Below are 21,617 nucleotides of genomic sequence, written 5' to 3' on the forward strand. Positions count from 1 at the left end.
TGCCAGCCCATGCCTGGTGCGGTGACACCACGGGGGTGGCATGGCTGCGGCACATGGCACGGGGATGGCAGCGGGGTGGGATGGGGAGACGTTTGCAGCGGGTGCCTCACCCAAAGCCCCGCGCCTTCTGCCTGGGATCGGACGGGCATCGCCCTGCTGCGTGCACCCCGATCGCTGCTTTGTTCCCTTCCCCTTCATTCTCTTCCATCACTTCGACGCGTTCAGGCCCTGCCTGGCAGCACGTCCCATGCATCACCCGCTGAAAAAGTATTTCTCACTGGACCCGGATGCCAGATCCCATCCAACCTGGGCTGAAGCCACTCAGCTCGTTGCACATGTGACCTCGGGTGCCTTCAGCGAGCGGCGAGGCCCGGAGCCCCGTTTATCTGTAAGGCAACTTGAAAAGCAGCCAAAGGGAAGGAAGAAAGGAGCGTTCTGCCATCCACATTTGCACCGTTCTTTGAAGCTGCCGAAATGCGGGGTTTTTGGTGGGGGGGCTCTGAAACCACCCCGAGAGCATGGGGAGGGCGGCCGGGGGGGAACAGCGCCTTTCAGCAAGGCAAATAATCACAGCCTAGGTTAGGGCTTGTGTCGGGAGAATAATTGTGCTTCTAAAGGCCCTGATATGATGAGCAGCACCGCTTTGAAATAGAAATAAATACATAAATAAATCAGGGATCTTGGACTGATTAAGGCAATTGCTTCCCTTGCTTTTGCAACCCCTTTGGGTCCCGGTTCCCAGAGCCAATTACATATTTAAAAAGTTTCCCTCTGAAAAAAAAAAAAAAAGGGCTGCAACTCTAAAATAAAGTTTCTTTGTGGTTGCCTAATGAAGAGCGAGGGCTGGGGCGGTTTACAGATTGTTAATTGGGTTTAAATGGCTCCGGCTCAGAGCATCTTTAGGACCCCGTCACACTGTGCACACGGGCACCGTGCTTCTCCTGCAGGGCCGTGGCACAGGGACAGGGCCAGCACAGACAGCCTGCTTCCAGCACATGGAAGTTCAGGACATGGATCTGCTCTGGTGTGCGTTCAAAGTGTTGTAGTTGGTCCAAAAATTCGATAAAGTGTTTTAAATGTTCCGTTCCTGTGTTTTCCCATTCCTTGTAATTCTGGTGTTTTCAACCCAGCTGTGCCTGCTGCAAATACCTGTGAGCAGGAGCATGGCAGACAGCTACCTTACATCGCCTTTCTAAGCTAAAAATCCCCGGGTACGTGACTGTGCACTTCTACACGTGGTATAAAGCATCCCATAAGTATCTGTGGCATGTAAGTGTTCCCTCAGAGGAACGGATGTAACTGGGGCAGAGGAGCCGTGGAAGCACTGAGGATCCTCAGCCACCGCTTTTGCAGAAACATTCCTCATTTCTCCAGCTACTTTTTCTCCTTGTATCGCCAAGGGCTCCCTGATAGAGAGATTGGCTTTGCTGCTCTCTCCCCTTTCTGTCCCCTGCTATGGTACACTGCAAAAACAGTCCCAAAACAGCCAGGGGTTGAGTTGAGAAACAGGTTGAGCATGGGGACCTTTCCCTGGAAACATCACAGATCAAAATGGGATCTCAGCAGTAGGCTATATGGAGAAACACAGCTTTTCTCTTTAGATCTGCCTCTTCCATTGTCTTCACTCCATAAATGTGCATTATTATATCAGGTTGGGTTTGGGAGGTGAAGAAATGCCAATGGTTATTGATATTTTCCAGAGTTGCTTCCCAACCTGGGAGTATTCCTGGGCTCAGATGCACTGTGTGTGTCATCACCAATGAACAATTTGGAGCTTTAATTAAAAAATAAAAAAAATAGCATAGTGTTTGTACTACTATATAAGGTCTTATCCCTGGCTGCCTGTGCGTGGTTGCATGTGTGCATGTGTGGGCCTGGTGGTGCACAGTGATGCAATGAGATGAACACCCAAATCTGGAGCCCCTGGGGAGAACAAGCTGCTCGCTTTGGGTAGTTTGGTTTTGTGTCATGGGTGCATGGTCTGAACCAGCGCATCCCAGTTCCTAAAACTGTGTACAGGCCAAGTGCAGCAGTGCTGTAGGTGCGGTGTGTGGCTGTATGTTAGGTGTGTGAGGATGATGGATAAATCTGGGGTCTCTCTGGTAGCACTTTGCTGGTGATTGCTGATGGCCTCTGCCCAGCTCTCCTGGTTTTATAAAAGGCTCTGGAATAATGCTGGGAATAGCAGTGTGTGGGAAGGAGGAGGAAGGTTCTAGCTGCATGGGGTCTTCCATCTCCAGCTCTGTTTCTATGGATATCTGAAGGGAGTTTATATTTATCCCTCCTGTTTGAGCCATTTGTGCAACTTTGGAGGAGGAGGAGGAGGAGGAGGAGGAGGAGGCGGAGGAGGCAGCGACGGCCCCCCACTGCCAGGTGCGGACAGAGCATCACCCCGGGCACCACTCTCCCTCCCACTGCTGCCCTGCTAAGGGCCGAATTTGTAGAGAGAACGGCATCCCCCATCCATCACCTCATCCCCTGCTGTCAGGAGAGGAGCTGGCATGGACCTGCACTGGGGCACCAGGGCTGTGGGAGCCTCAGCCCGGCCCTTGCGCACCAGCTCCCGGAGCACCGCCGCCATGGCTCCATCATTAATTGATCAATCACGGGATGACAGTTAATTAAGTAGAAAATAAAGCTGCTCTGCCCAGCCTGGCATTAAGATTTCTGGATTACAAGTTGGGGGGGGAGGGGAGGGGGCATAGAGAAAAGAACACAGCTGGGAGAGCAGAGCCATGGCGGTGGCTGGGGGTGGCACTGCCACCAGGAGCCGTCCCTGGCGCTATCCGTGCCCACGGTGCGAGGGAAGCTCTGCGAGGTGGTGGTGATGGCTGTCCCATAGGTGAGGAAAGACAGACAGAAAGCACGTGTCCCTGTCCCCATTGCTTCATGTGCCAGGGATTGTCTCGATATGAAAAATTATGGTTTTTGTTAAAAACTATTACTAATGAGGCGTCTTTCCTGCCCTTAATTGTTGCCAAGGCGATGACCCCAGCCAGCCATCTTTAATTAACTTAGACTAGATCTCCTGAAATGAGTTCCTCGGGTAAATTGCTCACCACAGCTTTCAGGCACGGAGCCGTGCTTGCTGAACCCACCACGCCAGCACACCCAACGTCCCCGACAGCATGGGACAACGTCCCCTGCCCGCTCCCTACCACCCAGCCCCATGCCGGGCAACCCAGAGCAATGGGAACTCTAAGCGATGGGGAAGGAGTGTCGGGTGCCATGGCAGGGAATGGGATGGAGGAGGTTTTCTCCATCAGATGGGAACTCGCACTGGTTCTTGCTCCTCCCGGTGTGCTGGCACCTCTCCCAGCGAGCGGGGAGAAAATCACATTTCCTGCCTGACAGATAACGCCGGTCAAGAGAATGCCAGGACAATTCCTGAAAATGCCATAATTGTTTTAATCTGATCGCGGATAAAAGATAATGATGCTAACAATATTTAAACGTAATTATAGTTTCCTGCGGCTGTTGGTCTCTCTGAATACTCTCCACTCAAGTGGCTTTGTTTACGAGCGGTTTCAATACCACTGGGCCTATTGCTGTGGGTGCTATTTTCTCTTCTGACGCCTTTACACCTGCACCTCCATCCGGGGGGGGGTGGGGGGTGGATGCTGGCCAAGGGCTCTGTGCTCAGAGCTCAGCATCTCCCCCTGGACTGCGATGCTGCCTTGAAATCGGGGCTGTGAGCTCATGGCTTGTACCCTATTGGGACCCAGATCTGGGAGAGACATGGAGAGAGTAAATCCCCCCATAGGGCATCTCATACCATGGTCCCCAAGATGCATTCTTGGATGCGACGTTGGGATGGGGGCAGTGGCAGCAAGGAAAGCACTGGTAATTCCAGTTGCTGCCCCAAATGTGTCGGGCGCAGCTCTCACACACCCCATTGATTCCCAAAACTCAGCACCCATCGGGGGGGGATGTAGATGAAAATCCAAAGGAGCATCAACAGAGCACCCCCAACACAGGTGTAAACAAAGAGATTTTCAAGAGCACTTTGCCAATGGCAAACAGAAGCTCCAGTGGTGGACAAGCAGGCAGGGCTGGGTGGAGGAAATCAGATGGATTCCCTGTGCTGGCAATCGTCAACAGGATCCTAGTGAAATACCCCACCAAGGAGCTTTCTAACGGGAGCTGGGTGCGCTCACGGGCTGGATAGTGGTCGGAAAGGTTGTAAAACTGCTCATGTCGAAAGAAATAGCGACAAAAGATGAGATTTACACCAGAGTTTTAGGAGGGCTTAAATATGAAATGGGTATTTCAGGAGCTGAAGTTTGCCTCCCGCGTGAATCGGTCTTTGTAAATGGGAATGGAGGATCGCCAACTGCCGAAAAAGGGCTCTATGGGGGGTCCAGAAAATCACAACATCCCGAGTTTAATGGGGAAAACAGATAGAAATTGTAACAAAGAACGAGTAGAAACAGCAATAAACCTGATTGTTTGGTAAATAAGACCAGTCCTGTCGCTGCAAACTGAGGTTTGAAAAGCAGCTCAGGAATGAATAACCGGGTAAAAGTTAGGAGACAAAGTGGCGTAACAAAACCTGGGGCTCCTGTGGCGGAGCTCCGCAGCGCTTGGGGAGCTTGGGAGGGGCTGGGAAAGGGACGAGCAGCCCAGCGACAGCGTCCAGCGCTGGCACAACGTGGCACTGTGCAGAGGGGCGTAGGAAGGTCTTCCTGTGCCAGGAAAAGGATCTCCCTGTGCCAATGAACTCAGCCTTAAAATGAGAGGGGGATTTGATGTTGAGCACGGGCAGAAAAAACAATCCTATCGCCTGCCCAGCAATGGAACAGCCACAACAGTGCCATAAACTGGGACTCCTCAGCCTGCAAAAAAAGTGGCTGAAGAGGGTAAGAGAGTGGATGGTGCAAGCATGAATGGAGGGAGAAGGTGAATGGGCACTTGTTATTCACTGCTTGGCTCAGCGGCAGAGGGCATGGATGTACTGCTGCATGCCCAGCACGGGGAGAAGCATTCAGCTAGGGATGTGAGGACAGAACGTTCAGGGAGGTTGGGAAAATATTTGAGAAATGAAGAGCAGAGAGATGTCTGGCTGCTGGAAGGGAGCTGGTTGGAGGTTCTGCTCTGTGATGGCAGCAGGAGGGGACATTGCTCTGTGCCACCATCCTGTGCCCTGGGACGCATCTGGGGAGAAAGTGGCTCATCCTTGAGCTGCCACGGGGTTGGGGTCCTCTGCTCGGCCCCAAACCGCGGCTGCACCTCGGGATCTAATTCCTAAAGCGATACCGACTCTCCCCTCCCACAATATGCTTCCCAGAAGGGCGCTTTGCAGGGGAACGCTCACACCTCTGTTACAAACCTGCGAATCGCAGCTCGTCCACTTCGCTCGCTCACTAAGGACCGACCCGCGTGCGTGGGCTTAGCGAGGGAAGCCTTGCGTTGCCTTGCCTTGCCCTGCCCGGCCCCGCAGCTCCCGGCCCCGCCGATGGCCCCGCGGCCGCGGACACGCGTGGCAGGCACGGCGCGGCCCCGACGGGGCGTACTGACATCTGTAACCAACACGCCGGCTTCGGCAAAGGCAGGGCTGCCCGGCCAGGCGGAAAATTAACACTGACATTGAGTTTAATTAAACAAAACAACCGGGCTGCGAGTTGGAAGAGAATTGGCAGCAGCTGGAGGAGCCGGGATGGGCGCGGTTCAGGAGCGACCCCCGCCGTAACCACATCGGGACGGGCCCGGCCTCGGTCTGCCGGGACCACGCGGACGCTGCCGTTTAGGGACGGGTAAAAGGAGTTCTTTCCCTCGTTTTGCAAGTATTTCTCACAAAAACACACGAAGCGAGCTAAATAACGGCAGGCCGCGCGTGTCTGTGCCCCCGCATAGGGCTGCGCGGCGGGCCGGGATGCGGGGGGGGAGACGAGGGGTGCTGCGGGGGGCAGATTTCGTTGAAGGGTTCGAAAAGACGCAGCGAACCTCAACGCCGGGAGATACCGACGGCCACGGGCAGCCCCGAAAGGGACACGAGAAAGGGCCGGGGCTGGGCAAAGAGAGCCCGGGAAGAGCCGCAGCCAGAGGGGAAGAGGCAGAGCATTTCCCGCAGAGCCTCACAGCCGCGCACAAGTGACACCAGTATCACTACTGGTGCTTGCGCTTCTCCTGCCTCGGAGCCGGGGAAGCGGGCAGCGGAGAAAGACCAGCCCGGCTGCGCTGCACGGGAAGCGCTCGGCTCCGAAACCCTGTGAAGGAAAGAGAAGCAGGGCTGGAAATAGCGCGCACCGCGGGCGCAAGGCGAGGCGGAGGCAGCCCCGCACAGCCGGACAGCTGCAGCTCAGTTATCCCGTTTTTGGGGCCGGGAGGTTTCCCTTCTCCTTGCCGCTTCTGTCTCCACCGCCTCCAAGCCTCTCCTCTCTCAGGGGTTCCCTCCAGCCTCCAGTCCCCCGATTTTGCTCAGCTCCTGTGCTCAGCATCCTCCTCCTCTCCTCCTCCGTGTACAGTCCGTACCTCGGGGGCTCTTCATCTGGTCATTTTCTTTCCTTATTTTTTTTTTTTTCCTTTTTTTTTTCTCCTTTTTTTGGGAGGTGTGGGGGGGGGCGTGAAATGTCGGCTTTGAAGGATATTTGTAATAACATAACCAGCAAAATGAATGTCATATTTTTGCTCCAATGAATTGGATTTCCTGAAATATTGTCTCCGTAATGATGCCTTTAGGCTCCTCTGGATTAGATAACTCTCCAACCACATCAAGAAGGCTAATTATCCCAAAGCCACTTTCCCCGCATTTTCACATCTATTTTATATACGTATATATATGTGATATTTTTTTTTTCCCCCGAAACCTCCAGAGCTGCGTGGGGACACAAAGCAGGTGGGGAAGGAAGGGCTGCACCCGTCATCCCAGCGTCCTCCCCGTCAGGGCAGGCAGAGCCGTGCGCCCCGTCGGGGCAGATATTCCCTCCCTCCCCCCACCTATTCGATCCGGGCCGGGGTAAATCACTTTGGGACCGACCCCCCCTGCGGCGGGGAGCCCCGTCGAACAATCGTGATGCCACAAAGCAGAGCCAATCGGGAGGGTCTGGGAGCACGTCGTCAACCCGAGGTGACCAATAAGATCCGAGCAGCGCTGGTGCGATCCCCTCGACGGGGCGGCCGGGGATCTGCGGGATGGGGACGGGGCGGCAGCACGGAGCCGGGGGGGCGTGAAGGGGGGGAGGGTGCCCGGTGCGTTTGGGCTGTGATGGCCGCGAGGTGCTGTGGGGACGGGGCTCTGTGACCGCACCGAGGGTTCCATGGGAGCCTCCGATGGGTGGACAATGGGACACAGGACAGCACGGAGCAGGACGCACTGGGCACTGCTGCTTTCCCGGCTTCTCGCTTGGGACGGGAGTTTGTCCTTCGGGATTATTCATCTCCTGCAAGTTTTTTGTTAGGCGGTCCTGAAAGGCCTCAAAGGCTGGGAATACCATTCTAATTACAGGGAAGCACAGCTTATTTAGAAGATAAAAAGAGACTTGTAGTCTCATAACAGCTTCTTATATCCGTCAAATAAGGATCTCTAATGACGGGGTGAGAGCCGGTGAATGCCTAAAACAAACTAAAAAAAGGAACGAAAATAAAGCAGCCAGGGGCTTAAGATATATTAAATTACCCTGATTAGGAATTTAGGCCGTGGCTCGAGTCTGCTGGAGAGGCTGACGGGGAGGGGGGGGGGGAGGACGGAAAGTGCTGCTATTCATTTCTGGGGAGAGGGGTCAGTAGGTCGGAGGAGTTCACAGGGCCTGGCTCTATTCTTATGCTAACAGAGAATACAAGCGCTGGCCTGGAAAATAGAAATGAATTTGCAATAATCCGAGCCCCTCTGTTTGCAAGGCGAGCGGCTCTATAGCTAATTGCAGCCCGGCCTCCCCCGCCTCGCTGCGGACAGTTGTAACGATGCATGGGAGATTAGAGCCCGAGGGGGCTTTTTTTTTTTTTTTTTTTAAGCTGTCTCTACCCCCCCTCCCCTCCCGCTCCCCGACGGTGAAATATTCCGGGGCAGACACCGGTGTTTGGGCTGGCGCACTCGCAGGGAGTGGGGCCAACCAACTTCTTGAACTTCCCCGGAGCCGGCGGGGCTGCGGTGATGCGCACGGAACGAACCGCGGGGCAGCGCCGTGTGGCAGGGGGGAGTTGGGGGGGCGGTCAGGCCGACTCTGAGCGGCCCCGGGGCGGGGGGCTGCGGGGAAGGTCCCAAAGAGCGGGGAACGCATTGAGTCGCCGGTGACAAGCAGTAAATCGGGGAAGAATAGCGCATGGAAACGCGCCGTCGGGGCAGCGCTACAGCTGCCGCCCCGTCTCCCCGCCGGTAGAGCCGGCGGCTCCCCCGGTGAACGCGGCGCAGAGGTGCCCGGCTCCGTCCCGACGGGTACAGCCCGCGTCCGCCCCGTCGGAGCTCCGGGCCCGGCCGAGCGGCCGCTTTCAGGACCCTGGACAGGAGGGGGCGGGCGGGGCCGTCCGTCGGGGCGCGGCTCCGCGGGGCTCCGTGGTTCCCGAGCGCGTCCCGCCGCTGCTCGCCGTGCTGCCGCGCTCCGCTCCTTTCCCCTTTCCCGACGGGATGCCCCCGCCGAGCTGCCGGACGCGCTGCGGGCGCCGGAGCCGAGCTCAGAGCAGGGTGAATTCGCCTGAGAGGGGGAAAGGTTTATAGGGGACGGAAAGGCAGCTGGGATCCCCCCCGCCCTGTCCGGTGCCGGGACGCGCGGCTGCCGGGGAGAGAAGAGCAACCCGGCCCTGCCCCGTGCCAACGCCCCGCCGGGCCCCGACGGCGGAACGGGACGGCAAAGTCTCGGGCTCACCCTGCCCGGCCCCAGCCGCAGAGAACCGACACAGATACGGCCCCCGTTCGTTAACCGGCGCTGGCCCCAAAGGCGGAGCGGGGGATGCGCTGGGTGCGTTCCGTGCCCAGCACCGCTGTGTGCGCGCCCAGAAGCAGCGCCGGACCCGCACACGGCGACGGTTCCGCAGAGCCGGGTCACGTCCCGCACCTCCACCCACGGCACTAATAAACTTTGTTCTGCCCTCCCCCGAGCCCGGCTCTGTCCGTGCGGCGCCGCTCCCGTCTTTCTCCCGGAAAAATCGGGCACGGGGAGTCATCGTCAGCGTAAAAATAAACAAAACCGAAGGGACGGAGAAGGGGTGACCGGGGCGGAGCCGCCCCTCACGTCTCCGGGAATCGCCCTTTTCGACCCCGCGTTGGTTGCCGAATTGTCTCGCTCGGAAGCGAAATTAAGAAAGATGAATCCCGTTAAGTGGTGTCCGCCGGACACGTCCAGCCCCGCTCGGCATTGTCCTCCCACAGAGCTTCTCCCGCAAGCTTCGCCTAATGCATAGCTAGCCAGAAATATATACACATATATTTGTCGCTTTAAAAGAGAAATTCTGGCTGTTATCTGGGGGTTATTCCACAGGGCTGCCTAAGCTTAAGAAAATTAGATTTCGTGTACATTAAAAAAAATATTATAATAATAATAAACCCACAAACAAAACGGTGTTTCTAAGTTCGGATTGTATATCGAGTCGCTGAGAAAAGAGGCGGCATTATTTGTGACAATAATCTATTAACTCTATTTGGGAGGAATTTTCAGCAGGAAGAATTCGCTCCGGCGCTGCTCCTCGTTCTCCCGAGGAAACACGGGGGGAAACGGGAGATGGATACACGTGAGACGTTACAAATTGTTTTGAAAAACCAATTGCTCGGCGATTTCCTCTGCCGTGCGGGGACGGAGGAGCGGGGCGGTCGCTCCACGCGAAGCCGTTTCAGCCCGGAGCCGCAGCGGAACCGCGGGGTTCTTTCCCTCGGAACGGCCGCAGCCGCGTTGAGCCCACGGGGAGCGGCTGCGGTGGGACGTGCGAGGAGATTAAGGGAAAAGGGATCATCCCGATAGAAGTGAGCTCCGAATGGGGACGGTCCCGGGCTGCGAAGCGCTGCCCCGAGTCGGGCGAGGAACGGGTGCTTCTCGCTGCCCGCTGGGTTCCCCCATAGAGGCGCGGGATTTGGGGGAGAAGCGCGGAGGGCACCTTTGGCATCCACCTTTCTCGGGTTGGATTCGCCCCCCGATGCTTTTCCCTCGCCCCGCGGCCCTATGCGGGCAGGAAGCTGCGAGCTGATCCCACTTCAACGAAAACCCGCGGGGTTGTGCGCAGGGCATCGCGCAGCCGCTCGCTCCCGCACCGCAGCCGGCCGAGAATGGGGTGCGGGGCCGGGGGGGGCCTCCGAGCATATGGAGAGCGATACCCCCGCGGTGTGCGGGAACGGCCGCGTGTGCGGTGTTCTCGGTGCCCAAAGGGATGGATGCTCCGCAGGGGGGGCAACCGAGGGATGCACCGCAGTGTTTGTACCCCGAGGTGCGTGTACCCGGAGAGCTGCACCCCGATGTCCCCCAGCCCCGGGGGATCCCAGACCCTTCTGCCTGGCCCTGCACACAGCCCGGGCCGCGCTCTGTCCGCATCTCTGCGGGTTCTTATTTCCTTTCCCAGCTCGATTTGGGGCTGCAGTGGGGCGGCGGTCGAATCGAGCTCCCCAGCCCCTCTGTTCCCGTGTACGGAGGGGAAATTGGGAAATAGCCCCAGAAAGGCGCTGCCTCAGCGCTGCCACATCGCTCTGTTGCCTGTCTCTGTGCCACGCAGGGCCGCACCCGGCCGGGAAGGGGGCACGGAGCGCGGGGTGCGGAGGGACCCGGGGAGGCCCAGCTGTGCCCGCATCGGGAGATAAGGGGTGATCAGGGGACGAATCGGGGCCCGCAGGTGCCGCTGCCAGGAGCCTTCGGCAATGGCTGTTTGGGTGTTGCATTGCCACACGCTGCAGTGCGCACATACAGGCAGCCCCTCCCCCCCCAATCTGCCTGTATGCTAATGACATGCAAATCGCTTCATTTGCATGTTTATCTCTGTCAATGGGCGAGCGTGGCGGCCGAGGGAATACATTTCCCACCGTGGCACCGAGCTACCCCCAACCCCGAGCCCCACCGAGGGCAGAGCGCGGCGCCGGGTCCCCCCCCACCCCGACCCTGGCACGACGGTAGAGCAATGCCACAAAATGGCTGCCGGGAAGGGGGGCCGGGGGGCGCCCACCTCTGCCCCCCGACATCCCCCGGGCCCCCTCCCCTCAAACCTAGCGCCGGATTTTGTGCTCAAGCAGCCAATCAGGGGCGCGGCACCCTTCCCCCTTCCCGCCCTCCTTCATCCCTCCTTCCCCCTCCATCCCTCCATCCGTCCTTCCCCTCCTCCCCCCCGCCGGGGAAGGGCCGTTTCCATGCGCGGGGGATTTCTGATTTCCGACCGATCCTGTGGGGGTGGGGGAAGCCCCTTTCCATCTCCCCGATGGGCGCCGACGCCGGCCCGGCCGCTGCTGCCCGGGCACTGCGGGACAACTGCGGGTGCCCCGAGGGCGCGGGTGGGGCCCCGGAGGTCGTTTGTCCCCCTCGGCTTCGTCTGCTGAGGATCGGAGAGGGAAAAATAGCCGTGTGTGTGGACACGGGGGTGGGAACCTATTCCTATCCAGCAGCAGAGGGGGGAACGCACGGATGGGACGAAATTTGGAGTCACCTTTGCTCTTTCTTTCTTTCTTTCTTTCTTTCTTTCTTTCTTCCTTCCTTTCTTTCTCTCTCTCTCTCTCTCTCTCTCTCTCTTTCTCTCTCTCTCTTTCTTTCTTTCTTTCTTTCTTTCATATTTTTAATAGCTACAGGAAAAAGAAATACTAATAAAGCCTCGCCCCACCTTCCTTCGACCCCCCCCTCCCAAAGCAGGCGTGTCCACACCCCGATGTGCCACAATGCTGCGATTTTCAAACGTGCGCCCGTTCGGATTGCTGCGCTGTGATTTGGGAGGCGCCCAAGGGGGAGCGATGAGGGTGGCTGCGCCCCGCGGCCCCCCAGAAACCCCCCAACCCCTCCCCGCAGCCCACCGGAGTACTGCGGCCGTGGGGAAAGGTGCGCGGGGTCCCCGCTGCCTGCACGGAAACGGGGCGATCCCGGTCCGGGCGTCAGAGAGGATGGGAATGGGGCACCCCGTCACAGGGGGGGGAAGGGGGGCAGCCCCTAGGAGGAGACCGCGTCGGTGAGAGCGCAGCACAGAGCCGTGAGCCGAGCGCTACATCCCTAGAACACGGCACAGCGCTATTTACATGTTATGCTGTATTTTATGACACCGAATTGCTACGCGCCGTGATGCTGCGCTATGTGACATTTCTACGAATCGCGCAGGGCCGCCCCGCCCCGAGGCTCCGCAGAAGGGCACCGCGGTGCTGTGCCTGAAGTGGGGCAGTGTCCGGGCACCCGGGGACCCCCCCACCTTCCCCACGCCATATCCCGCAGCCTTTCAACTCCCTTATTTTTTTCCTTCTCCCAAATCCTGTCCCCTTTCCCTAAGTAAGGTATTTTCGTTCTTTCCTTCTCTTTTCTCTGTTATAATCGCGAGAGGAAAGGCTCATTTCATCTCCTTCATCCAATTTTGCCTTCAAAAAATTTAAATTCAGCCGAAAACCAAATCCGGAGGAAGGCACAACCGTGGCCCCGTGGCCCCCGACGGCGCACCACGCCCTGTGCCGTACTCCCCACGGGCACCCTGACAGCACCGGACGGCCCGAGGGGCTGTGCCATCCCGTCCCTCGGGCAGTAGGAACCCGGAGCCGGGGTTTGTCCCCACAGCCCCGCCGGGAGCTCGGTACCCTTCCTCCCCAACGGCAGCGGGCCCGGTGCCCCGACGGCTCCGGCTTGCAGGTGCGAGGCCGCCTGGGGTGCCTTCTCGCCGGGGTCCCCCCTGAGCCCAGCGGCCCGCTCCGAGGTGGGTGTTCCCCTCCCGAGGGGGCGGAGAGAGGCCGAGCACGGGAAGTTTGGGGAAGTCTCCGTGGCCTCCCGACCTTCCCCGCCAGGCAGCGCCAGGCAGCCCCGGGCCTGGGTGGGGGCACAACCTCCGTGCGATGTTTTATTCTCGGGGTCGGGTGGGGGTGCAGAAAGATAGCCCATAAACGTGCCCGTGCCAGCGCCCCATCACACCGGTAGGGTGGGGGTCCCTTACCTGAGCGCTGTCCCGGGGCAGCACAGCCTGGGGGCGGTTCCGGGAGGGCCGTGCGGATCCGGTTCGCTCCCGTGCGTCTCAGAGCAGGAAGTTCGCTCCGGCCGCGGCTGTACCCGATGGGCCGGGGCCATTGCGTGGAGCCGGGGGGGGGGGCCGCACCCGGGGAGAGCTGCGTTTATACAGGGAAAGAGGGGGAATTGGAGTGCTTATACCAAGAACCAGGGTTGTTAAGTTTGCAGGCACCCCCCCCCCCCCCCCCCCCCCCCCCCCGCCCCCCCCCCCCCCCTGTAGGGGGCGGCTGGGGGGTGTGTAAGAAATAAAGAGCAATTGTCAGAGGCGAACAAAAGGCGGAGGATGGGAAGGAGCCGGGAATCCCGGGGCAGAGCCCCTCGGCGTGGACTTGAACTTGGGCTTTGACACCGTCTGCGAAGCGGAGAGCGGCTCTGCCCCGGCCGGGCCCCGGCCGACAGCTTCGGGTGGGCATCGCCCCCTCCCAGACACCCCCCGGAGGGGTCCCCCTCGATTCAGGCTGAGCCGGGGGCACTCGGAGGGCTGAACGCTGCTCCCGGTGCGAGGGGGGCGGCGGGGGGATCCCGTCGGGGCGCCGCGCCCGGGGAGGGGCTGCCAGACGGCCGGGGGGGGGCCGCCCGGTTCTCACAGTCTGCTCCCGAGCCTGGATTCTCTGCACGTCCCGGCCGGTCCCCCCTTTGCCGCTATTCAGCACTTAATTGAACATTAATGGCAGCTGGGGATGAGGTCATTGGAGCCGGCTTTTCTCACACATTTTTCATGCAAATCCGCTAAACTCTAAACAAATTTGAATAAAACCCCCTTTGTGCGGGCCCTCCATGGTGTTTTTCCACGGGCCGCTCCGCCTGTCTCCACACACTTCATCCGGGCCGGGGGGAGCCGCGCCGCAACGGGGGAACCGGCGGGGAAAAGGGGGATGCGGGGGGGGGGGGGGGGGGGGGGGGGCGGCTGCCGGGAGGGGCTGAGCCGTGCCCGCATCCCCTGCAGGCAAAGACGCCAAAAGCAGCCCCATCCTGCAGGCACAGCCTGGGCAGTGGTGCACCGTGCCATCCCCTCCCTGTCCCTGTAGCAACGTTTTCTCCCCACGATATCCATTCGCGACCCTCCAGCACCGGTATCCCCACCGATATCCACCTGCAACGCCACTGCTCTCAGTGGTGTGAGCAGCACCACCCCCGCTCATCCCAGCACCCCAAATCCCCTCCAGCAGCATCAGCACCCGTTGCTACAGCGGGCAATCAGCCCCGCTGCTGCCCTGCAAGGTGCTTTTAGGATAACGGCACGCAGAGCCCCCGCTCCCCCCGCTCAGCACAGCCCCATTAGCATCCCCGCACGCCCGGCCCCCTGCCCAGCCTTGAACTTGGCCATGCCGGGCTGCGCTCCTTCTGCCTGCCTGGGCGCACACAATGCGGGCCTTGACCCATTGTTTGCTTTTTTTCGGGTTTCAGCTGGGAAAGCAGCCACCTCGCGCGTTCTGCCGAGAGCACGCCGGGAGCCGGGCACAATGGGGAACCCCGCTCTGCAAGCAGAAGGAGCTCCAAATCATTCCGGAGACATATTCATTATGCCCTTTCACAGGGGCTGTTTGCATTGGGTTTAACGGCGACTTCCCAGACGGGGCTCAGACCAAATAGAGATCGAGAGATCGTTCGCTGGGGCGCGGCGCTCGGCTCTGGGCCGCTCCCGTGCTCCCCATGATGCATCTGCAGGCAGCTCCGTGCCCATCGCCTCCTGTTTCAGTACTGCACCACATCACACAGCTCGCTTTTGCAGAAAGGAGTGTTTATTTGCAACAGTGCATGGGGTGGGGTCGATTTTAATAGGGGAGAATTACAGTGAATTTTTCTTACAGTGCAATGGAACGCTGCCTGGAGCAGGCATGGTCAGCCCACGGTCAGTCCATCACACACACACAGACAGCGTAGGCCAAGCTCTGCTCCATGAGCAGAACCCCTAAACACGGCATCCGTCCCGCTCAGACCTCTCTCCTGCTCCCACCAACATCCCTGCACCCAGCTGGGACAGCGCTCACACCTCTCTGCCCAGGGGTATTTGGGTCCTGGAGGTGATGTACAGGAGTTACATGGGATTTTTGCCAGGCTTCTCGTCCCCTGGCTCCCTCCCCACAGGTGCGAAGCAATGCAGAACCCCTTCACGTCCAGCAGCCAATGCTGCCTCTTGCTGGGGCCATGGCAGGTTGGGTCCCTTCTGGAGAATCCTGGACACATCAGGCAGAGCGCAGCCAGGAAGGAGCTGTCAGGCTGGGGACATCCCTTCTCCTCTCGCTGGGATCTGGGAAGGAAAGGAAAAGCACACAGGATGCTCTCTCTTCATCAGCATTCAGAATCACAGAAGCTGAGAACAGAACTGGGAGCACAGATGGACCGTGGCCCCGACCCCATCCCCATTTCCACCCCACCACCCACTGCCATCCCGCCCTGTGTCACTTCACCCCTTCCCGACCCACGGAGCCGCAGCCCCACACTCCCCCTGCCCAACCGAGGGGCTGCCGCCTGTCCTTCCCCGTAGGCTTTGGGGCATGGGATTACTCTGCATGTCAGAGCCACTAAAGGAGCAGCCCTCTGATGTTTTAATCTTCACGTTAACTTTCCCTGCCCTCAGCGCCCTTGGCTGCCTGCAGAAAGTGATACCTATGAGGCACGGAGCCGCGGCCGAAGCTGTGACGCTGAGCCAAAGCGCCCTCATCCCCTGCACAGCTCTCCCTGCAGCTTTCACCCCACGCCCTATAGCAGGTCCTTCTCTCTTTGCCCTGAGTTTTCCTCCATTTTCTCTGCGTTATCCACAAGCACAGGTCCCTAGCATGGAGCCCAGCCCCATCCTTCGCCATCCTCCCTTTGCTTTGCTTATAAACTGCTGTGCTGGGAAGAGCAAAGACAAACACACCTCTAATTCTTCCCCCCGCTTGGATCTAGGGCACAAAAAGCACTGTCAGCCAGCTCGTTTATTCTTTTTAGTGCACCAAATCGTAATTTTATAAAATATTGCAAATTTTATAAAATATTTGCGAGCCCATTTTAAGAGATAAATCTTCGGCGTGGCTCTAATGAGGCGCCCTGGGAGCAGCGCCGTGCGTTCCGCTGTAGGTCGCAGTGCTGCGCTGCCGGGCTGCGGCTGCGTGAACCGCCGCCACTCTTTGAACTGTGCAAATACTCCTCACTCTGGGGTCCGGGCTGCCATTTCCATGAGTGGTTGTTTTTTTTTTTTCCCCCTCTTTCTTTTTCTCTTAAAAATAGTTATCTCCTGTAACCCTTTGACTGCAATATTCATAGAGCGCTTGGTGGGAATCCAAGGAAAATCCCTTTGCTCTTGCACAACTTCGAAGCGAGCCTACATGTTAGAGGGGCAGAAGAAAAATGCAGCCCGTGTGCATTGGCTTTGGGATGACTCACTGAGGGCAGACCCCACACTGATATGTGTGTGCGTGCAGGAGCACAGAGCCAGGCTGGTAAGCAGACCGATGCTGTGTTGTCCTATATTACACAAAGTCACCCCAAACGTCCTCACCTGATGGGACACAAAGGATAGTGAGCACATCCCCAAGCTCAGGAGGGGAGGGGGTTGCTGAGCCATCGTGCTCACCAAGGAAAATCCATGCTGGTGCCCTGGGCAGTGACACATGAGCTTGCTTCATACTGAGAAACTCAACTATGATGCCAACGAAGAGGACGCTCACTGCAATGGGACACCATCCACTTGCCTGCAGGTCTGCACCTCTCAGCACTGGGTAACTGGGGCAGGAGGGGCTGGAGGAGCCAGCTGTGCAGAACCCAGCACCAATAAAGACACCCCCAGTAATGAATCCCCAGCAGCAGCACTCCCAGTGATGGCACCCCCAGGAACAGCACCCTCAATAGCCGAACCCCCAGTGCCAGCCCACCAACACAGGCAGCTCTGTCTGACGGGACCACCGCCGTGTGCCAAAGCCCCGTTGTTGGGGCAGGCAGGAAGGAGGGGCTCTGCTCCTCCCCCAGCTCAGCCCCGCTCCGTCCATGCAGAGAAACTTTCTGGACAATTTAATCGTGCCGAGGTGTTACTTTGAAAACCCTTATTCACTACCAATTTTTTATCCCGCCCTTCCTTCTCCCCCCTTTTTCCTCCCTTCCATCCCTGATTGCGTTTTTCAAGCCCCCCAAACCTTTTGTTTTGCACACACGCACACTTTCATGCCAATAGAGCCTTCATACCTCTTCCCCGGCTCAAAATCTTCAACTCCAAAGTGACCAAAGCCTTGCTCTTCCCTGCAGCTCCTCAGCATTACACCTCCGTTCTGCTCCAGAGGCCTGGGGAAGGAAAAATCATTTGAAACTAAGAAGATGGACTGTTTGCTTTGGGTAATTACAAGTGAGCTTTGGATTTCTTCAAGCAATGAAACGCTGCGTGCAATGGGAGCGGTTCTATCCGGGCGTGGTGGTGACAGGTTGGTGGTTGGACTGGATGACCTTAATGGTCTTTCCAACCTTGATGACCTCCAACACCGCTCCCTCCATCCCACACCCGCCCCGTGCACCTGGTTGCATTTCCTATGGAGAAACTTCATGGCGCTTTGGGCTCGGTGAGAGGAGAATGCAGCTGACATTTTCTTATCTCAAGTTACAATTTCCTGTGAGCATCACAGTGATAAAACACGGGCGACGCGCAGCTCACTTGGAGCGAGTGCATCGCGCACGGCACCGGGGGGCAGAGGATGCCCGCGGGATGCGGCTCTCGGTGCCGTCATTGTTGTCCCCCCGCCTGTCTGCAGGGAATTTTATGGGGAGGGCTTTTGGCGGGGCGAGGAGGAGGGGAGCTTTCCCCCAAAGCACCCAGGAATCTGTCAAAAGAGGAACAGAAAAGAGAAGAAGAAGAAGAAGGGAGACAGAGAGTGGGAACGTCAAGGACCCCTGACTAATGAATAGCAAGTTTGCCCTTGAACCTCCCTGGGCTTTGCCATTCCCAGGCTCCAAACAAGGGCTGATGCATGCTTGGGCCCAGCTGCAGGGGGACCGGGCTATGGTTCATCTCAGACACTTTGACAGCCCGGGCCTTTTCCCCGCATAGCTCAGACTCGCCTAACTACTCCCCTGGCAACAGCTCAGTGCAGGAACCTGCACGGAGGCCCTGCCTGCTGCATACAGAAGCGCGAGGAGGAGGGGAGCGCTGGGAGAAATTAGCTGGAGACCGCTTTAACCCATCAAATGCTGGGCTGGCACCCTCTGCCCAGCTGCACAGCGCCGGTGGGATCCCCGCGGGTGGCAGTGGGGTCTGTACACAGACACTGCCATGGGGCTGCTGGGGATGGGGGCGATGGGAAAGCCCAGGCTGCGATGGAGAAGATGATGAATGGTGAGTGAATGGTAAACGTTGCTTGGTCACGCAACTTGTGCCAGCTGTGCCGCTTGTGCCACTTTTATCACCTGTGCTCCAGGTGGGGCAGCAACAGGAGCAGCGGTACAGCCCGAGCCCAAAGCAGCAGGCACAGAGCATCCCTCAACAGCTGAAAGCAAAGCCTGGGACACGCGGCAGAGGCACCAACTTTCCCCACCACTCTTTTTGCATTGCAGATGAAAGACGCGGGGAGCGCCAGCCGTAGGGGTCTGTGCTGAATGGATGGAGCAAACAGGCACTGCAGACGGCTGCAAACACCCGACGTCTCCAAAGCACGACCCAGGAACGTTCCCACATCCCGGCCCCTTATAAATCAAGGGGGAGAGGGGGAGGGCTCCTCGCCGGCCTCTGTTTTTACAGAGCATCTTTCATGTGCAGCCCCTGAGAGAGAGGGCTTTGCCGAGCTTGTTAAGGAAGGCTCCTGCACCAGGCAGAGAGGGGGACGCACCATATGGAGAGGAGAAAAAGAAAAGGGGACACTGAAAATGGAAAATTATGCAAATCAGAAGGAGAGAGGCTCCAGTGAAAGGGGGGAGGGAGGCGGAGGGGGATGGGAGGGAGCCCTGACTTGGGGAAGCCAACAGGAGGGATGGCACTTTCCCATGATCGGTGTCCGGGCGTGGGACGGCCCTCCATGGCACCTGGGTGATGTCACGGTGTCTCACCAGGGCACGGCCAGGGCTGCCCACTGCAGGGCACCTCTCCAGCCCAGCCATGCTCACACCACTGGGGATGCCCGGCGCTGGCCATGAGCAGCAGCAAACCGGGGTCTGATGTGACCTACTTCATGGAGGTGTCCTCAGGACCTCTGTTACTATGGCAATGAGGTGGCAAGGAAAAAAAAAAAAATTCTTTTTTTTTTTTTTTCCCCAAATCTCTTGGTTTTTATGTGTCACTAAAAGTGGACTCGTGCACCGATGCGCTGGGGGCTTCCTGGCAAACGGCCCCGAGCAACAGCAACAAAGCAAAACCTGGAACTGCCCCTACACTGTGACAAGGGACACTCAGGTGACATAGCTGTGTGTCACTCCTGTGCCAGCCCCTCCTCCAGCCCTGCAGCAGCTCTCCCACTCCTCATGGCATGACCACACTCCTCTACAGCTCCCCTTGCTCTCTACCAAATCCTGCCCTGGCTGCTGGGATCAGCTCACCTTTGGAAACCACCCTCTGCAGCCCCAGCTTGGTTCCCTCCATCCTGCTCCCACCTCCCAAATATCTCAGTCGCTTCCACTGAGACCCAGCTGCCCTTTTGCTCCATGCAGCATCACCCTACCTCACGTTCCTCCTCCATCTACCCTCAACCCATAAGAAGCGCTTTATACAGGGCTGCTAGGGTCCTGGTGTGCCTGGGCTTGCTGTCTGCCCCTGGCCATCCCATCCCACTGTCAGGCCAAGACAGAAACCTGCTGTGGATGTGCAAATAGGAGGCAGCTCTTCTGGTAAAGAGCTGGCCCTGGTGGGTTGCAGAACTGAGACGTTCCTGAGTGCCAGGCTGGGGTGAGCTGGGGACGTAGTTCTAGTTCTTTATGTCTTGCTTTGACACACCAGTACTTGTCAGTTCCTTCCCACCTTGGCAATTCTGAGCCTGTGCAGCCCAGAAAGCTGGCAGAAACATCCAGCAGATAAATCAACCCTTGCAATCAATTCAACCCTTTCTCTTAGAGATCCAATTCCATTTAAAAGGCTCTTAAAAGGGATGCCTCCATTCTCCCCCTGTACCCCCACAGATTCAGGCAGGTGAGGGGCACGGGGATGGTCTGCCACTCAGGCACACGTGTGACCATGCTGGTGCAGATGGGCACGGCTGGCCCAGCACACGTGTGTTCCTGCCCACACCCGCCAACACCTCCGTGCTCCTGCCCACGTTCCCTCTGCTGCTCCCAGGCTGCCAGGAGTGGGGGGAGCTCTGCTTCTCCCCCACCCAGGGCACGTGTGGGATCTGTGCAACGTGGGATTTGGACTGCTCAGCCCTGCAGCCACAGGGAAAACATGCTGTGTCCAGTTTGGAGCTTCTCAAAGAGCCGTGCCCTGGAGGAAGGCTACATATGCTGGCCAGATCCTTGGTAAAGCCACGGAATAAGCTGTAGGCACTGAAGAGGATTCATGTAAGTGGCACGCAGAGAAAAATAACAAAAAAAATCAGGTTCACAGGGGTACAAGGAAAACAGAGCTCCCACCCACAGACCAGCTGTGTGGGGCTCCAGGGACAGCAGACCATGTAGGAGACAGTGCGGAGCTTACGCTCAAGATGTGTTTGTAACCACTTCCCTCCTGCAACTGCTGGAGGTACATTGAGCCATCAGCCCCACAGACACACATCTCCATCCCTGTATGCATCCTGCCCCACTTCTCAGCTGGGCTGACCGCCCACCATGGCCACACTATGCAAAGAGAAGATGGGCCTTCGTGGAAGAGAGGGGACACCCAATATCTTTCTGTATCATGAGACACAAACAAGGAACTGCTCCCCTCAAACCCAGCAGAAGGGGCTGCAGATTCACACCAGCTCTAGCAATGAGTGGCTGCGAGCAGGAGGGATGTTCAGGTGTCCTTTGGATCAGGCTGGCCTGAAGCTGAACCCCTTCCAAGGAGGATACAGCAAGAACAGCAAGTGCTGCCCGAGCAATGGAGCGCTGCTGGCTCTCAGTCCTCATTCAGCCTCGACCCAGATTCCAGCCCCTGGCTTAGATCCAGGTTTCTTTCTCCTTGACCCATCTCCATCAAAAGAGAAGCAGTGATTAGTCTCTGCTCGGAGTTTTTATTCTACAAATAGAAGCAGAGAAGCGCCTGCTTCTTTCCACTAAACCTTATTCTGATGCTTGCCCTGCTGCAAAAACCTTTGGGGACTGTGCCCTTGGTATGGCGAGACACAGCATTATACCACATGATTGCCACATCCCCACATCCCACCAAGACACACCTCCAGCAAGCTTTGATGTGAATGGGGTCCTGGGGACAGCCAGGCACAACATCCCCAGCTGCCACAAGCATTTCATTTCCAAACAGGGCCCTGGAGACCTCTTGTGCAACGGGGATGGGGACTCAGAGCAAGAGACACAACATGCCCGCGCTGCATGGCACGGAAAGCAGCAGTGACTCCTGGCCGTCAAACTGCTCCCCGAAAGCGAGGCCAGTGGGACCCCACTGCCCTCCTGGAAGCAGAGCATCGCTATAATTCCACCACT

The sequence above is a fragment of the Lagopus leucura genome, unplaced genomic scaffold, assembly GCF_019238085.1.
Source record: "Lagopus leucura isolate 7727_CA_CO unplaced genomic scaffold, USGS_WTPT01 Super-Scaffold_100015, whole genome shotgun sequence".
Classification (NCBI taxonomy): Eukaryota; Metazoa; Chordata; class Aves; order Galliformes; family Phasianidae; genus Lagopus; species Lagopus leucura.